Source organism: Diceros bicornis, chromosome 7 (assembly GCF_020826845.1).
Source record: "Diceros bicornis minor isolate mBicDic1 chromosome 7, mDicBic1.mat.cur, whole genome shotgun sequence".
Classification (NCBI taxonomy): domain Eukaryota; kingdom Metazoa; phylum Chordata; class Mammalia; order Perissodactyla; family Rhinocerotidae; genus Diceros; species Diceros bicornis.
The window spans coordinates 9873510-9893217 of NC_080746.1; positions in this window are offsets into that span (position 1 = coordinate 9873510).

Consider the following 19708-nt stretch of genomic DNA (forward strand, 5'->3'; position numbering starts at 1 on the left):
GCTGTTCAGGGCTCTCTGAATCTTGGCTCTCTCTCTCCTGCTCTCAGCATGTCCTGCTGCCCTAGCTGTCTTTGAGTGACAGCCTGAGATGAGGTCAGCGTTTTCTGTCCTCTGGTGGCAGGGTTGGGGAGAGGGTAAGATTCCTGGACCCCAGTGAAATGGGGGATCTGACATCTGGTGTCAGGTTCCTGAGGGCTCAGCTGGAACAGGAGCTGTCAGAGCTGAGATCCCGGCAAGCTCCTCCTGGGCCCAGAGGTGCTCACTGTGGCACTCTCAGCCTCTCACTTTCCCTAGCTCAGTGGACAGACCCCTGTCCTACTCTCACTCAACCCATGGCCAAGCTCCCTCCCCGCCCTCCTTAGGGTCTTGAGCCCCCATTCCCATCTAACTCAGCTTTGAGCAGAATGGTAGATGGTCCCTGAGAGTCGGGCTCCCACGTGGTGGGGATGACACGTTTGCCTGACCCTGTTGACCAGTCTATATGGCCCGCTCATCTTGATCCCCCCACCCCAAACTGGAACTGTCTTCAGAACTCTATTTTACGTTCCTTTCGGAGCAAAGAATGGGGATCTGGGACTGCCGTCCACCTCAGGGTGGGCAGCAGCCCCTGTCTCTAGAGAAAACATGAGATTTCAGGCAGGGTGGATCGGGAAACCTTTAAAGGATTCTCTGGCTTGCAGCGAGGGTTTGTGTGGGCCCTGAAGTTAATCTATTCTGCTTGTGGAATTAGCCCCTCCAGCCTTTTCTCACCCAGGGCCGTCAGGTCACAGAAGGCTTGGGAGGTGCTCCTTGACCTACTCAGTCTCCTTAGTAAGGGAGACCCCGGAAGGGAGAGTCTGGGAAGGAGATGTATTCCTCAGGATTCTCCAGAGAAACAGAACCGATAGGATGTGCATATACATAGAAAGAGATTCATTATAAGGAATTGGCTCACGTGATTATGTGGGCTGGCAAGTCCCAAGATCCGCAGTCAGCAAGCTGGAGACCCAGGAGAGCCCATGGTGTAAGTTCCAGTCTGAAGGCTGGCAAGCTTGAGACCCAAGACGAGCTGATGTTTCAGTTCGAGTCCAAAGGCAGGAAAAGACTGATGTCCCAGCTCAAAGCAGTCGGACAGGAGGAGTTCTCTTTATTTGGTGGAAGGTCAAACTTTTTGTTCTACCCAGGCCTTCAACTGATTGATGAGGCCCACCCACATCGGGGGTGGGGGGGGAGCAATCTGCTTTACTCAGTCCACTGATTCAAGTGCTAATCTCATCCAGAAACACCCTCACAGACACACCCAGAATAATGTTTGACCAAATATCTGGGTACCCCATGGCTCAGCGAAGTTGACACAAAATTAACCATCATGGATGTGAAGTGTATCCCCATGCTATGCCCTGGCTCTGCCAGACCAGGACCCCCAGGGCAGAGCCGCAGCCCCTGTCTGGAAGGGAAGAGGATGCAGGACTGGAATGGGACTGCTGACTCTGGGCTGCTGTCTCTGCTGCTGTGGGAGCTCAGAGGCCAGGGAAGACAAGGTGATGGGGCCTTCACTTTTGAGGGACAAGAGAGCACAGTGGTCAGAACACAGCTTTGCCTCTTTATTACTATTGATCTTAGCATGTTACTTATCCCCTCTGAGCTTCAGTTTCTTCATCTATATAATCAGTTTCCTGAGAAGAGTAAATGAGTTTATGCATCTATAGCGCTGCCTGTTAAAATTACTTATGCCCCTTGACGTGAAGTATGTAAACAATTAATTCAACAAACATTTCTTGAGCATTTACTAAGTGGAAGGCACTGGGCTGTATATGGTAGGGCACCTTCCTTTCTCCTTTCCCCTTTCCCACGGAGCACCAGCCCAGCCAGGGTCACCTGGTACTGTGCTTTGCTCTGGGCATGCTCAGTGCCTAGACCATGGGGCAGGTGAAGCTTCAGGCTCCCAGCTTTCGGTACCTGCTTTTCATCTTCCGCTCCTGCTCAGGCTTACTCCCCCCTTACTGCGGGACCCTCATCCACAGCCTACCTTGGTCCCCAGGGCTCACATCAGCACCTGTATTCATTGTTCTGGGAGATCTGGAGGGAGGGAAAGGAGATGGTGTGGAGTCAGGAACAATGAGGGGTCAAACCTGGGGTGGTTTCTCAGCTAAATTCAGAAAGAGGTGATTGTAAGGATGGACTTGAGGATCCAGACTCTTGTGTAGTTTGAGCTGAAATTTTGGAGAACCAGGTAGAGGGCTCTGAATGGGGCAGTGGGACCTCCCTTGCAGCACAGGATGCCCCTCTGCAGCCTTCTGGAAAGATGGCCCTTCAGCCTCTCCCACTGACCAACATTGGGTGGGCATTGTACTAGTTGCACGATCTTGGGCAGGCAACACACCATCTCTGAGCCTCATCCTCCTCATCTCTAAAACGAGCATCATAATAACTACCTCTTCAAGTTATCGGACAGATAAGATGCAACCATACATACCAAGAACCTAGCAGGTAGCATACATTCAATAAATGTTCATTCTCACCCTCTTTCTGTTTAGGTTGAACTGGGATCTGCTTCTCTGACACTTCTATCCTTGAGGTTGAGTTCTTCCACAGAAGCTTTGCAAAATTATTAAAATCCCTCTTCCAAATGAAAGTCACCTAATATTTGAAACAGCATGTCCAGCCCTTCTCTTCTCTACCTGAATAATAATTAGAGTTACTGTTGATTGCCAGGCATGTGCTATATGTACTAGGTGTTTTCCAGTACTCCGTGAGACAGTACTGCTATCCACATTTTACAGCAGGCTCAAAATCTCTCCACTTTTTCCCTGAAGACTTGATTTCCCAAACCCCGTGTTGCTCCCCACCTTTGGGCGTTCTCCAGTTTGTCCCATCCCCCTGAAGCTATGTTCACCCTGGGCTGGCCAGTGGCCTGTGGAAATGCTACGTTCCTTCTCTCTGATAAGAAGACTCAAAATCGGTCTCAGCTACCTCTGTGTTAGAGCTTCGTTTATCCATCTAGTTAACCTTTATTTCCTGGCCACTGTGTGCCAGGGCATGGTCACTCTGCTGCTTTCCTGGGCCCTCACCTGGCCCAGGAGGAGGGCTGGACAGAACTCAGTACGCTGAGAGGAAGTGGCGGCTGCATGGGGCTCCCCAGGTCTGTTGACTGGGCAGCGGTGTGGCTGCAACAAGCGCTCGGGCTTCTGGCTGCTGCTTCACTTTCTGGCAGCCTTCTGCCTTGCTGTGGGCAGCAGCGTGACAGACACTTGGGGTGAGATGACTCTTGTTGCTGGCCTCCTCCTGAGTTTAAACCCAGCTCTCCAGCATGTGGCGACCATTTTGAATACTGATCTGAAACCCCAGGCTTTTAGAGGGGCAGAATGTGGAAGTTTAGGGACAGCTGGGCTGGAGCAGAGGAAGCAGATGCTCCTGGAAGTAAATGGCTTTTCCACGTGTGTCCATGTGTGCCTTGTCAGAGGCCAACCCTAAGCCCTCGGGGACCCCAGCAGGAGATGAACCGAGAGCTGGAGAGGAAATGGGCCAGAGGCTCTGCAGGCGACATGGCTCCCGCTGTGCTCATGGCTGAGAGGAGGAGGGAGGAGGGCAAGAGGGACAGAGGGCCCGGCAGGGGTCACTGCCTAGTCACTTTGTAAACTGCTCCTTGGAGACCAGAGAGGAAATGAATGAGGCCCTAGATGGAGGGGTGAAGAGAGGGAGACCAAGAGATCAGGAGAGGAAGGAAGCGGGGCGGGGGGGGGGACAGAGGCCGAGGTGTGACAGTGGAGGCTCCAGCCCCCCTGGGCCGCAGGGAAGGAGGCCTGGCTTCCGTGCCAGCTCTGTCCGCTGACTAACCCTCCTTCCACCTGCTGCACCACTCCCGGGGCCCTTTCGCATCCAGCCCTTCCGGTCCACCGTGGGCAAGACACCCCATTTCTCTGGGCCTCTGTTTCCGGATTGGTTAAAAATGTGATCATAACGCTGCCCAGCTGCTTCTCAGGGTTGCTGTAAGAGCTGGGCAAGCGGATGAGGAGGAGAGGACTGTGAAAAGTATAAACCATGTATGAAAAAGGGGGTGTGGAAGGAGAGAAGACCTTGGAATCAGATCAGCATTCAGATCCTGGCTTCGTGGCCCACTATCTGTGTGACAGCAAATGGGTTACTTCCCTACTCCAAGTCTCAGTTTTTCTCCTGTAAAATGAGGCTAATTGTTTATTAGGCAATATTAGAAAATTATTGTTATTTTCTTATGTATGATAATAGTTTTATGATTATGTAAGACAATGTTTCTATTTTTTTTTTAATGAATACTAAAATACTCAGGGATGAGATGTGATGGTATCTTTAGTTTACTTTAAAATACTTCTGCAAAAATAAGTTAGATGAAACTTTAGCCAGGTCTTTAGTTCTACATTGCCTCAGGGATTTTTACAGGGTGGAAGCAGAACCTGCTCCACAGCAAAGTGAACATTTCCATATTTTTGTAAAAGCCTAAATTCATTGAGAAGGTTTATTAGGGGTTCTCGGTGGCAGTGTTGAGAAGGAGAAAAGAGAGTGCCTTTGGAGGCAGTTAGAGTGGAGGGGAAGAGATTTCCCTGAGTTTGGGGACAGGTCAGAGGTGACTGGGTCCCTGGGAGAGGCTGAAGGGAGAGGCCAGGCCCAGGACCTGCAGGGGAGAGAAGTGGAGAGCCGTCCTCATGGACATCACAGGCCCCCTGAGGCTTGAACAACAAGAAGGTCAACAGCAACCACTGTGGACCCGAGGTTAGAAGCTTCTCCCTGTTTTTGGTACCTCCTGGATTCTGGTGGGACTCTGGGAGGGGCAGGGGCCCCAGTACTGGAGTCAACTTTATTTGATTTTAATGAAGCAAAGGAATGGATACTCTTGCAAACCTAAGTTTATGGAGTAAGATTCACACCCACCTCACTGCCAATATTGTTATTAGTCGTATTATTATTACGAAGTAGACTGGAGCCTGGGCCATGACACTAGGTTTCAGTGTGTATTAAATGCTGCTTCACTGAGAAGAATGCTCTGGAATGGCTGAGGTTTCTCCGCAAGTAAAGGTTCCAGGCACTCCCCTGCTGCAGCTGGCAATACGGCTTTTACTATGCCCCAGTGACAGTGTTAGGACAGTTTTCTATGGTAGAGGGCCTGGTTGGAGAACTCAGTCTTGGCTGGACCCAGTGGACGTCTGTCTGGACAGGGACGAGGGGGTGCCAGGCCAGGCACTTGAGGTCTGTGGAGGAAGCCAGGGCCCAAGGAAACCTCCGGTCTCTCTCTCCATCTTCAGGCCTGGTCTGCTTCCCCATTCCCAATGTTCTGCCCCGTAACCTGGCTAGATTCTCCAAGTTCCTTGGCTGGGGAGCAGGAAGGAGTAGGGAGTTTCCAGAATGTCTCTGTAGAGCTCCAGGGGGAGGCTTGGCAACTGGAAATTATCAGCCGTCTCCTTGGCAACCAGCAGCCAAATAATTCTGGGAATGGAGGAGGGAGGGGAGCTGTCTGCAGGGCAGCCAAGAGAAGCAGCCCTCAGCCCCCAGAAAACTTCATTTCCTCATTACCTGTGTCAGTCGGGGTCTGGTCAGGGGACAGAAACCACACCAGTTAGTTGAAAGGAGAGAATTTAATATAAAGAACTGATAACTAGGTATAAAGTCGTTAATTAGGTAACGGAAGGGTAACGAGCACGCTTAGGTATCGCTTAGGTATCGTGGAGGCGGCAGCTGCAGGAGCAGCTATCAGCCCTGGGGCTGGGAAAACCAAAGGAAGAGGCTGGAATTACTAAACCTTAGACGTTTTGAGGAGGGACCCAGAGCCTGGGACCCAGACCTCTGAGGAGGAGCTCTGAGCAAGAAGGGAGGACCCTTGGGCTTGTGCCCAGACCTCTGAGGAAGGGTCACCTGCAGGCTGGTGCTGGCGTCTCTGGGGCAGGGGTGTGGGGGTGGGGGTGGATGATGAAGCTGCAAGTGTGGGAAAAACTGCCAACTGGATTCAGCTGTTGCTTCAGGATGGGCCTGCTGCTGCTGTTGGGGAAGAAGTGTTGTTGGGGTGACGCTCACAGGGAGCCCACACTCGCAAACAGGAAGGACCGTGTCCACCCTTCCTGCTCCAGCCTGCAGCCTCCCCCTAGTGGCTCCCATTGGGAGAATCTAACAGGGAACAGCTGGCAAAGCAGAAATGAGGGTTCGCAGGGCTCAAGGCCAGCATCCCAAAGCACTGTATAGAGGATAGGTCTGGAGCTGAGAAGCAAGAACCTTCAAGTATTAGTCACTGCGGGGCAGGACATGCTGGTCTTTCAGCCCCCGCTTCAGTGGAAAGAAGAGTGCTGAGCACACAGTAGGTGTTCATCTAATATCATTGTCTGGCCTCTGCCTTGGTTGATTCCTGAAAGGGCATGTGGGCAGGCCTTCCTGGACTTACTCTGGCTTGTCTTGAAGAGTTACTGACATTCACAGGCTCTGACAGCTGGAAGGAATTTGTATAATGTAATGATGAAAACAACAGCAGTGAGGAATATTTAGGTGAGAGTGGCCTTAGGAAAACTGACTATAAATCACTGTGATCAAATCCTACGTTAAGGGTAAAGAATAAGATAAATAGATCCATGAGACAGAAATCGAACCAAGTCCAGAAATAGATCTCAGGACGCATGGATTATAGTATCTGATAAAGGTGGTGTTTCAAACCAGTGGGGAAAAGGATAGTTTATTTAATAAATTGTATAGGCACCACTGGCTATCTGTCTGAAAAAACAAGACAAAGTTAACCTTTCTACCTCACAAGTTATTAAAACTAAATTTCAAATAGATGAAAGATTTAAATGTGCTTAAATTTAAACATTTAAAACAATTTAAATATTGTTTTTTATATTTAAACAATTTCATGAGGAAATATTTAAAACAATTTTAAACAATATTTGAAACAATTTAAATAATATTTGAAACAATTTAAATATTTAAAACAATTTAATGAGGAAAAAATTAGGAAAATATTTATACAATCTAGGGTCTGAGGAGATTTTTCTAAACAAAACAGAAAATCCAGAAGCTATAGAGGAAAAGATAGACATCAAATGTTTAAATTTTAGAAGGATAAAAGATAACATATACAAAGTCAACAAGACAAATTATAGACTGGAGAAAATATTTCAATATATACCACGATAAAGAGTTAATATCTGTAATACAGAAAGAGCTCCTACACACGATAAGAAAGAGAAATAACCAAGTAGAAAAATGGACAAAACGTGTGACTAGGTGATTCATGGAAGAGAAAACCCACATGGCCAATGCATTTATGGAAAGATGCTCATCTTCACTAATAGTGAAGGAAAAGCAAATTTTAAAAGCGTGACACTACTTTTTATTTATCAGAATAGCAAAACTTTAAAAGAACGATGGTAGCTAGGGCTGGAGAAGATGAGGGAGAAACGATGTCTCAGTCACAGCTGGTGGATATATGAATTCCCACAGACTTGGAGAAAGGGATCTGGTACCATACATGAAACTAAAAATATGTGTCTCTTTCACCCAGTTATGTCCTTCCTGGCAATTTATCTCACAGAAAAAAAAAAGAAGCAAACTCCAGTGCGCAAAGATATGCATATAAAATTTTTTATAGCATTTTTTGTGGTGTCAAAAATACTGTTAATGGTTGAAGGACATACACATATCCATATACTGTAATGTTACGCAAATATTAAAAAGAATAAATTACAAAAAGACAAATGCTGTATGATTCCACTTTAGATACCTCTAGAGTAGTCAAACTTATAGAAAGAGAAAGAATAGTGGTTGCCAGGGGCTGAGGTTGAAGGGGCAATCGGGAGCTGTTGTCTCATGGGCACAGAGTTTCAGTTTTACAAGATGAAGAAGTTCTGGAGGTTGGTTGCACAACAATGTGAATAAACTTAACACTACTGTACACTTAAAAATGGTTCAGATGGTAAATTTTATGTTATGTATGTTTTACCACAATTTAAGAAACAATAAATGAGAGGGATTTTCACAATGTTTTGTTAGGTGAGAAAAGCAACTTGCAGAGAAATCTATGTGGTATTTGTGAAATAAATGACAATAAATGTAAATAAATGCCTGTGGATGTTCCAGACCTGCCTGGTCATGACCTCACGCCTCTGATTCCAGAGCACTCTCCACCCTCCTCAAGGCCTAGAATTCCAGGCAGGAGCTAGCATTGAACCGAGCCCACCAGATTCGTCAGCCTTCGGGTGGCAAAGCATCCTTTTGACTCCTGCCCTGGTGTTTTCCCATTTCAACCCTCCTCCCCCAAACACCAGGGCCCCACAGGCTCTGGCGTCGCCAGCCCAGGCCCACAGCTGTTTCCAAGATTCTGCACACACTGTATTGAAATGAGAAGCCCCATTTACCACGCCTGAGGCCCCGGCTCCTCCTGATTAGGCACACATGACCCGACCTGTCAGCAGGGCCTGAGCCAGCAAAGAGGAGGTTGTTCTGGGCCGGGAGGTGAGAAGGGAGGAGTCTGGGGAGCTGAGAAGGGCCCAACGGGTCTTCAGCCAGGCTGGGGTAGATGGGAGATATTCTCAAGCTGAGGGGAGAAGGGGAAGGCAAGGCTGAGTAAATTCTTCAAGGGCCGCTGGTCTGCTCATCTTCTCTGGCTGTATCTTCTCTCTCTGGCCTCCGAGTCTCTTCCAAAAGACATATCCCACAGCAGGAACATCCCCGAGCTCCAAACTCGTGCCAATTTCTCTTTCATTTCATTTCTCAGCTGTACCAGGAAACACCTCTGGACATAATAAAAAAGATAAAGCATCTCTTTAGCCTTGGCTTCTCCACGGTTCCACTTGTCCTAGAGCTCCAGAATCATTGAAAATCAAATATTGAAAATAACTTAGAGATCACCTTTGTCAAGTCCCTTTCAATGCAGAAACTTCCTAAACAGCATCCCTGACCGATGGGCATGCCAGTTGATGCTTGAACATTCTAAGCTATGTCGTCCAATATGGTAGTTGCTAGCGACATGTGGCTGTTTAAAAATAAATCCCACTTCTAGGTACATATCCAAAGGAAACAGAATCAGTATCTCAAAGAGATAGCTGCACTCCTTTTTTCATTGCAAATTATTAACAATAGCTAGGATATGGAAACAACCTAAGTGTCCATCAATGGATGAATGGATAAAGAAGATGTGGTATAAATATACAATGGAATATTATGCAGCCGTAAAAAAGACATCCTGCCATTTGCAACAACATGGATGAAACTGGAGGGCATTATGCTAAGTGAAACAAGCCAGAGAAAGACAAATACTGTATAATATCACTTATATGTGGAATCTGAAAAACAAAAAGTTGAACTCATAGAAACAGAGAATAGAATGGTGGTTGCTAGGGGCTGGGGGTGAGGAAAAAGGGGAGATGTTGGTGAAAGTGTAAAATTTCAGTTTTAAGATGAATAAGTTCTGACTAATGCACAGCATGGTGACTATAGTTAATAATACTGTATTGTACACTTGAAATTTGATGAGAGTAAATCTTGAGTTCTCACCAAAAAAAAAAAGGTAACTACATGAAGTGATAGATGTTTTAATTAATTTGATTGTGGTAATCATTTCCCAATGTATATACATATCAAATCATCATGTTGTATACCTTGAATATATGCAATTTTGTCAATTATAGCTAAATAAAGCTGGGAAAAAATTAACTAAAACAAAAAATATGGCTTCTTAGTCACACTAGCCACAATTCAAGTGCTCAGTAGCCACATGTGTTGGACGATGTGTCAAGAAATGTGAAGGATCTCATACTTTACTCTAGTTGCAAGCTAACAAGTGAATCTGCCAGTTTCGTGGATGCTGGCAGAAGACATGAGACTCCCGGGTCTGAGACAAAGGACTTTATTATTTATAGCAATATCAGTAGCCAGAGTATCAGCATTTTCTTGCTCTAGCTTCCAAAGCTGTAATTCCCATGAGGCAACATGAAGAGGGCCAGGTGGTACCTGCACATGTGGCGGGTTGCAGTACAGGAGGGGAACCCTGAGTTCAGGGAAACTGAATCTTTTATAACAGGCAGGAAACATGCTGTCCTTTGTTCTGGAGGAAGACACTATCTCTACCTTCCAAGGCTGTTGACCTTGGAATGCATCCAGAAAAAGGCATTCAGTACCTCTGCTTGCAAAATGTGCAGAAATGCAAGAGACCCATGGAGAATGTTCTCTCAGCACAGTGCAGATACTGAGCATATCCATCGCGGGAGCAAGTTCAGTTGGACAGCAGTGCTCTAAGGAGCTAGCTGCTTTACTAGGTCCTCTCATCACTTCTGAATTCTGACCCAAGGAGTCACAGAGAAATAAGCCACCATTGGCTCTCTGCATCCTTACAGGTACATTTCAAGGTGTCTTCCTTGATGCAGATGTTCATTCACATCATGCTTCTTGTCTTCTTAACTAAGTCACAAAAGGCTGGGTCTGATTTAACACGTATGTGGTCCTTCACCCAGGCTTTCATGTGCTCTGTCTTCATAAGGACACTGAGAATCCAGGAGGGACAAAGGTGACACAACCAGGACACTCTTGACGGGTGCAACACTCTAGTGCAGTGGTTCCCAAACTTTAGCAGGCATCAGAATCACCTGGAAGGTTTGAGAAAAGAGTTTGCTGAGTCCCATCCCCAGAGTGTCTGGTTCAGGGGTCTGGGGTGGGGCCTGAGAATCTGCATCGCTAACAAGTTCCCAGGTGCTGCTGATGCTGCTGGGCTGGGAGCACACTGTGAGACCACTGCTCTGGTGTGACAGGAGCACTGTGGGCCACATGCGAGGTGATACATGGATGACAATTTCTATCCTACAAATATTTATACTTGAATGCATGTTGGAAAAATATAACCAGCACATCAAACTAGCTATATTTTTAAGTAAAAATAAATTGATTTAAGGATATATTTACATACATACATAGTATGAAGATTGGCAAAGATGGTGAAGGTGTTAAAAGAGTTAAAAGAGAGTTAAAAGGTTGAAGTTTGGGCAGTACTGCTGCAGGGGGAAGGGAAAAGGACGAGGTTCAGAGAGGCCCCCAGTCAAATCCCAGCTCTGCTGCATGCTGGCAATTCACACCTCTCAGCTTCTGCATTCAAAAACTAGCATTATCAAGTTTCCATGGGAGTTTTCCAGGACTTGTGAGGATCAACTGACTGACTGACTAACTAACTAACTAACTAACTTCCTCCCTTCCTTCCTCCCTCCCTCAGGAAACAGGCACAGTCCCCACCCTTGGGGTGCTCACGGTCTAGAGGACGTGCCCTGTCACCTTTAAATGCTAAGAAATTGTCAGGGATTGTTCCTGTCCCAGGTCCGCCACCCTAAGACAGAAACCACCCTCCATCTGCCTGAAGCCCGAGGACTCTGGAAGGAGGAACAAGTCCTAGCTCTGGGAGAGTGCAGGGTCACACAACCGTCTTGCCAGGATGGGCAGGCGCAGACCCCAGGCCCTCTAGCTAACTGGCTTCCCTCTGCTGGGCCTAAGCAGCACCGTCCTGCCCTTGGGGGCAGCTGTTAGCCTTGGGGGCAGCTGTTAACTTTTCTAATCGTGCTGCCTCAGGTTAATAACGTGGCTATTTGGTGAATCCTGAGTCTGAACCCATATAAGAGGGATGGACATGGGCCTGGCCAGAAAATCCATCTGGGACAGAATCCATATTTCTTTTTCTAGAGCAATAAGGCCCTGTCTTAATGGGCCTAGTTTTAATGGTAGTAGGGCAGCAGGAAAGAAAAAGTATGACTTAACAAGAAAGGAAAACAAACCTTGTGACCATCAGCATGGAGAAACCTCTCTGGAAAAGCCCATTTCAAGGAGCTTAGGTCAAACCAACTGGTCTTTCTTCCGTCCAAAGGACTGCTAACTGGTAGAGACAACACTGGGAGAGAGGCAGCCTTTTAAATGAACCCCTAAATTCATGCTTTTGGCTGAGCCCTCTAGACTCCAAGTGGTGTTTCCATTGCACCATTCATTCCAGGTCTTTCTGCTCCCTGCCCTCCTCATTTTAATGATCTCAGACAGACATAAAAACGGCTGAGCTCAGCACCGGTGACTGAGACATGCACGTTGCCTCAGTGTCCCCGTGGACCCCAGCTGGGTACCATGCTGCCCTCGGCTCCCTTTTGACAGGATAAAGTGAACTCATTTACGCGGTTGTTTTAAGTGAGCTCACGCGAGACAGAGCCAGAGAACGGAGACATAAATCTCTCCCAGCACACGGAGTCGCTGCCAAACACCTTGGATAAAGCTTTCTGCCTGTTCAAGACAGTTTTTCCTCCCTTCTAAAAACGAGGAGGGGAAAAGCACTAAAAATTGAAGGTGATGGAGGCAGAGTGTTAGCAGATTCTGGGGATGACAAACTTGTCAACGCTTTGGCCTAATAAAAATTCTTCCAGTAAGAAAGGCAAACTGTTAGAGATTTTCCTTAGCTCTTTCAGTGGGTGTGGAGGGTGTCACTGGTCATTTGGTCTGGCTCTGGGTTAACCCTGGCTGGGGACGAGGGATTTTCTTACATCTCCAAAGGTTGCATCTGCACCAGAGGAGGGGCTCTTATCACATTCCGCCCTCTGGGCCCTCCGCCCTCCAATGCTGCTTCTCACCTAGAGCAAACTCAGCAGGCTGTTTGAAAACCTCCCAGCCAGAGAGAAACCACCCCAGGAGTGCAGAGCCACTCTGGGAAGGGACGGTGAGTGGTGTGGCCTAGCCAGCCTTGTGTGGCTGCAGGACAAAGAACTGCTTTTGTTTTTCCCTTCACTAAGAGATTTCATTCAAGTTTTTCTTCTTTGCAAACACATTACAGCCACAAACCTGTAGAAGAAAGTCACCCATAACCTTACTATCCCTATAATGTATCAAAGGGCTTGTGTTTCCAGGGTTCTTATCCCCACACATACTTTTAAACATAATTGTGACTAAGATTCAGCCAAGAATTCTCACCTAGATCTGTGTTCTAAAACTTTGCTACTCAAAGTGTGGTCTGTAAACTAAAAGCATCAGCATCACCCCCGACTCACCAACCCAGAGAGCTGCAGTTTAACACCATCCCCAGGTGATTTGTGTTTACAGTAAAGTTTGAGACAGGTTGCCCTAAAATACATTGGTCAAGACAAAACTCTTCTCTAAACTGGGGCTACACAATTTTCTCCTTCCCTCCCTCTTCCAGTGGGTGTGAAACACACACTGTGAGGTGCTGGACCCTGGGTTGGGTGCTGGGACTGACATAGAGCAGACTCAATTAGAAAGAGTTCTGCCTTTTTGCCCCTATGGTCCATTGGAGGGGAAGCCGGAACAAGCCCGTGGTGTCTTCCACTACACGAAGCAGAGATGGAAAGGATTTTAGAGCTGGAAGGGACCTTGGGGCACGAGGCCACGGCACGAGAAGTGACTTTGTCCTGGCACAGAATGGGCTAATAATGGTGGGGGTCTCCTGACCCCTCGAGGATACACCACTCTTCCCCTCACCTGGCCTCACTCTCTGGCGGAAGAGTGAGCACACGGGCATGCCTGGCCCACCCCCAGTCTCCCCAGCTGAGACCACCTCACCCACACCCTCGGCAGTCACAGCCTGGGGCCCAAGGCACGTCCGTTCCCTTTGTGTCTTTTTTCCTGGCATGCTCCTGACTTTTCTGAGACAGGAAAGACCTACCACGCGATTAAATATTGTAAAGAAATCAATTCCCCACAAATTAATGTATGGACTGAATAAATTATTACTGCCAAATGGATGCAGTCAAATAAAAATCCAGAAGGCTTTCTGAAAGTTGATCAAATGGATCTAAAATTAATCTTGAGGAATAAAACTGGTAATGATATTCTAAAAAGATAAAAAAGAATTAAAGTAGCCAAGAGGAGGAACAAGTCCTTAAATTAAAACACATTATATAACAATAATACTTAGAACTGTGGTACTGGCAAAAGAATAAACTGGAATTAAGTAGATATCCAGAATCCTATTATACGTGCATAGATGTGTACAAATTTAATATCATAAAGGAGATATCAGAAGAAAATGGAAAAAAGATTTCTCAATAAATGGTATTGGAATTATTACTTAGCATTTTTTAAAAAGAGAAAGTATGATCAATTTGATATACCTCACACTAGAATAAATTTCAGATGGATTAAAGTCAAATATCTTTCAAAGATAAAATTGCAACAATAACTGAGAACAAAATCGAACATTTTCTAGAGCAGCGCTAACGTTCTAGAAGCAGCAGACAAAACCCACAAAATTATTGATATATTTCACTATAAAAATTAGATAATTTTGTGTGTAAAAGCCATCATATAAATAAAAAAGGCAAACTGGGAAAATATATGTTCAGTAAACAAAAGTTATCTTTATTTTATTTGGAAAAATCAATTCAAACATGTATTTCACACAACTTGATAAGGACAACATTAAAATCTCATAAGATAAACGGGCAAAGGGAAAAACACCACAGATGTTTTTCAAACAATGAATCATATACAAAAAATAAATTCAATGTTGCTTGTATGAAAAGAAATGTAAACCAGAAAAAGTTACCAGGCAATTTTAAAATGAAACTATCCCCTGCTGGTAAGGTGAGGTGAAATCGGTGTGGCAACATAAATTGGTGTAGTCTAGCTCTTGAAAGCAATTTGGCCCAACCATCTATTAAAAGCCATAAAAATGCTCCTATTTTTTGACCTACTACTCAAACTTAACAGCTCTAATCCTAAGAAATCATTCAAAATAATGGGCAAGATTTGCTGAAGCATTATTTATAATTACAATGTTGAAAAACTGAACACCACATAAATGTTCAACAAAGATAGTAATATGCATTGTGTTATATCCACCTGGCAGGATAATCTGGTCAATTATTATTTGTACTAATTCCAAAGACTTTGTAGCAACAGGAAAAAACACTTGAATGTTTCAAATAAAAGGACATAACTTATATGCACTATGATTAACTAAATAGTCATATTAAGATGAAAAGGACTCTATCAAGAAAATAATTATGATGAAGTAATGAGATTTCTGATAATTTCTCCCCTACTACTTTTGTTTGCTGTTTTATGGCTTTATCATATAAATATTAAATTAAAAATAATCCACATTCTGCATAAGCTGATGAAGATAGGTATAAAGAGATGGTCACATGGGGAAGAAGCCAGTGAATCTCAAAGTTAAGACAGGGTGCACTAGGAGTTAATCACTCCATTTTCTTCTCATTTGTGGAAAATAATCTTCCTCTGAGCAAAGCTTCCATAGCTCATGTTCTTCCATGTGTGTAATTCTGCTGTGTGGGGTCGTGGAAATAATGGTATTTTAGGATGGGCAGAGTCTCAGTGATATTTTATTCCAAACTCCCAGCTAATTCAAGAACTAGAACTATAGCATCCATTGCAAGTACCTGTAATGAATACTTCTGATTGACTGAATATTCTCATGAACGAGGAGCTCACCACCTCACAAAGCAGCTTGTTCAGGCTCTGCCTTCTCAATCATGCCTGACGCTGTTATACGTGACCATGCCTCTAAATCTCACACAAAGCAGGCCTGCTCAATCACTTCCTCCCAACTGGGATTTCAAACCACACAGCACAAACTAAGGGACTGGAGTGAGACTGCATCATTCTTCCTAACAAAAGAAAAATATTAAGCTCAAAATATGAGACTATCCCTATTCATGAAAAGTATATTCTAGAAATGGGAATATAGAAACCCATGGCTAGTCTGTTGAATAGAAAAAAATTATGAGCAAAGATGAATCCCCAAAAAAAGTGCTACAGACAGTTGCCCAGGCTTCTCTCTAAAGACTAAAGACTTTAGATCTGTAAAGATTTTCATTTAGAAAATTCTTTCAGTTCTTCTGAGAACAAGAGGAGGAAGCCATCTTTTCAGTGCTCATCTTTCTGACTACCCTAGAGCTCCTGGTTGTCTCACCTCAGCAGCAGAAGCGGAAGGCTGGTAAACTGTGAGGGAGGCTGGCAGCTCCACACGGGCAATGGGACTCTGGGTTTTTGGGACACACTATTACTTCTTGTAACCAATAATCACCACATTGCACGTGTGTTTCCTGTATTTCATTAGAAGAGCCTAAAAGTTTTATGTTTAAAGCTGGAGTGGGAAACCAAATTAAAAATGGATAACGGTGCTTCAACCCCACCCAAATTTTAAAATGACAGTTTGCAAAGTGCTACGGTTATATTGTAAAATGACAGATTGCAAGGTGTTATTTGGCAGGTGAGGCACAATGTTTGTCCCCCACCCCCAGTGTGATGATATTTGGAGGGGAGGCTTTTGGGAGGTGATTAGCTCATGAGGGTGGGACCCTCACGATGGGATTTTGGGATTAGAGACATGAGAGACAGTTCTTGCTCTCTCTGCCAATGTGAGGACACAGGAAGAAGGCGGAAGAGAGTTCTCACCAGAAACTAAACCCTGATGGACCTTGATCTTGGACTTTATGGCCTCCAGAACTGTGAGAAAATAAATTTCTGTTGTTTAAGCCACCCAGTCCGTGGTATTTTGTTACGGCAGCCCGAGCTGATGGAGACACAAAGCGGTAAGGAAAACCAGTGTCAGAGGGCGCCAGCGGCACAGCTGAGGACAGCTAGGAGGGGTGTGAGAAGGCCAGAGCCTGGGTGATCACCCCTCCTCAGAGATGCAGGGAGCACAGGAGAGCCAAGGACCCAGGAGAATGCAGAACCTAGGAATGAAAACATCAGCCTGGGGAGGTGAGCAGCAGCCCTGGAGGAGGGGGTCAGCAGTAGAAGTAAGGAGGGAAAGTTCTCACTCTTCTCTCAGCCATGGCTTAAAAAAAGTATAGAAAACGCTGGGGTGAGCTCTTCTTGGATTTTCCCTAGAGCAGAGTTGGTATTCCCTGCAGCATATAGCAAGACTGTGATATTTCACAGTCCATGGGTTACAATCTTATACATGATGAGTCCCTGAAAGTGTTGGAAGGTTGGAGTGAGGCGGTAGGACTTAAGAGGACCTGACTCTCCCGTTAGTCCCTTGGTTTTCAATACGTGTCCATCTGCTGGGCCCCAAGTGTCCTCTGGATCAGCACACATAGGCTCTCTGTACAACAGCAGCAGGGGACAGAGGAAGGCCCTCGAGTTCAGAAGGCAAAGAAGTACAGCCCATGGAGAGGTCCTTGCTCTGGACTCCCATGAGCTTCCATCTCAACAGCTGTGTTGTGTCTGCTTGGGTCCTCTCTCTGATGTGGACCCCTACTTGAATCAAAGGGAAGGAGACTGAGCATCTGAGATGACCAAGAGCAAACCAAGGCTGACACAACCGGCTTCTCTCCCCAGTGTCTGGAAGGTACTGCTCACCCCCCAGCAATTCTCCAAGATTTTCCACTGTTGATCACATGTGCAGAGACTGCCAGCAGCCTTCATGGGGACTGAGCTTTGCGGAGGAGGATCAACACTCTGTCGTGACCAAAAGCAACAATGTCTCCTGAGGAGGGCTGTCAGACATCCTACCAGACTATGACCACCGTGTCTGCCTTTCCTCTTATTCATAGTTGCCATAGATCCAGCACCTAACATCACAGGAGCTGTGCCCAGGCAGGGTGTTCACTCACCACTCCCACTAGAGACCACAGCCCTGCTCTACGTAATCGTGAATTTCAATATGCTAACCGTATTCAGCCGGCCAAGATAAACCTAATGGATTTGGTTTAGTATTTGGTGCCAAGTAACACACAGCTGATTAACCCAGCTCACAGATGCTCTGAAATCAGCTGGCTACTCCTTGCTTCTCCATTTACTTCTTCCTCAGGCAGGCATCAACTGAGAGAGATGACCTTGGCCAGGCCATGCACAGAGATGTGAAAATTGCTTGCAGTTCTGAGCAAGGAGCTGCACCCTGCAAAAGAGGCTTTGGATTGTTGACTCACCAAACTGGACAGTTAGTGTTAAGACAGCTGTGATGCACAAAGAACACAGGATGGCTGTGCTGCCTCCTAGGTGGCGAGACAAAGGGATATGAGGAGAGGGGCAGAGGGGAAGGCAGAAGAATACCCACTATTTGCAGACCTTGTGGGAACAGTTGCCAAATGGAAATAACTGAACACATTTGTGAGGGTAATTGGCAGAGATTCCATCAGCGATCTGAACTGGAAAGGGAAGTGGAGAAGTTTTATTTAAGACCCCCTAACACTGAGCTGAGCATAATTCAAAGTCCAACTCGATTCTCAAATAGCGAGAGAGCAAAATATCTTGATAGACTTCCTATGCTTATTCATCCTGTGCCATATAATTGGGGTTCAAAACTAGGATGGAAAACATCAGGGAAGAATGTTAGTGAATGAAGAAACGGCAAAGGAATATGTCAACAAGAACAAATATTCACTGAGTGCCTCTTACGTGCTGGGCTCTGTGTAGGACTGCTCACAGGCTGGTCACAGTCCAGAGAGGAAGGCAGACACAGCGTCAGGAGAACCTGAGTGGGCATGGAGAGGTGGGAGCTCCCCTTTCACAAAATCTGTCTCTGAGAACTTCTCTGGGCCTCAGCGTCTCCTAGGATAGTGGTCTTTATTGCCTACTGCTTTCCTATGCTTTCAGCTCCTTTATATAAGCGTGTATTTCTGGGCTCTACCCTCAGAGAGTCTGTTTTTTCCTGTATGGGCGAAGGAATCTATTTTTTTTCAAGTTCTCCAGGTAATTCTGGTGATGAGCGGGATCTGGAACACTGCCTCAGTGGACCCGTGTCAGATAACTGCACAGTGGTACTAAGGCCATGATGAGAGGCACTATGAAATCCATACTTCTCTCCTGTAATAGGAGATGCAGTGTCTTCTCCTGTGGGAAGCGGGCCCAGCTGGTGTTAGGGGTCCCTCCTCTTGCTTTACTAGCGACCTGTACACTCTCCTTGAGCATAGTCTATTAGGATGCTGGCTTATTCTGGGTCTCTGCTATTCGACTCTGAATTCTGAGACAACTGTACCATCTTACTCATCTCCCTTTCCCTGCTGTTGGCATAAAGTGTGTGCAATACATATCGGTTGTGGAGTGAGGAAGCTGGATGATGATCACGTATTTCTGAGCCCTGCTCACAGGGAGAAAACAAGGGCAGGGTGACATGGATGTGGAATATCAAAAGAGATACGCCAGAAACACCCTTCCACGCCGGGGTGACAGGAGCATTCACTGATGCTGCCAGGGGTCGTCTGGGGTGACAGAGCCAGGGCCTGGGCTCTGACTCGAGGCTGCAAAACCTGCTCGAGCTTTCCGGGAGAGTATCAATTTCCCCCCGTTTTCTCAAGCTCACTGTTTCACTTTTCAGTAGCAAATGTGAGAAGAAAAAAGCATCTCAACAGGACCTGCAGGAAAACATCCCGGATTCTTAGATATACCTTTAAGTTCTTAAAAGCAAAACCTTTTGGATTCCTGAAATGTTACCTCTTTAATAAGGCAAGAGGGTTTTTTTCCCCCACTTCCAGTTTTTAAGAAACACCTATATTAAAGCCACATTTTCAGAAACTATTAAATAACTGATGATAGATTAAATCTTCTCTAATTTGAAGGCATTAAGAAGCAAAACAGAAAAATATTTTGAAATTCTGTATGTCAGTTGAAACATTAAAAAAGCAAAATGTTCTCTCTTCCAAATTGTTTTGCTTTTTAAAGGTTTCACCTTGCACTCTCACCTAAGAATATATGTGATTGTGTGCACGTGTGTGCACGGCTGGCAAGCATGCATGCATGGGGGAGGTCAGACAGTGGCTAGAAGGGGCAGCCTGTG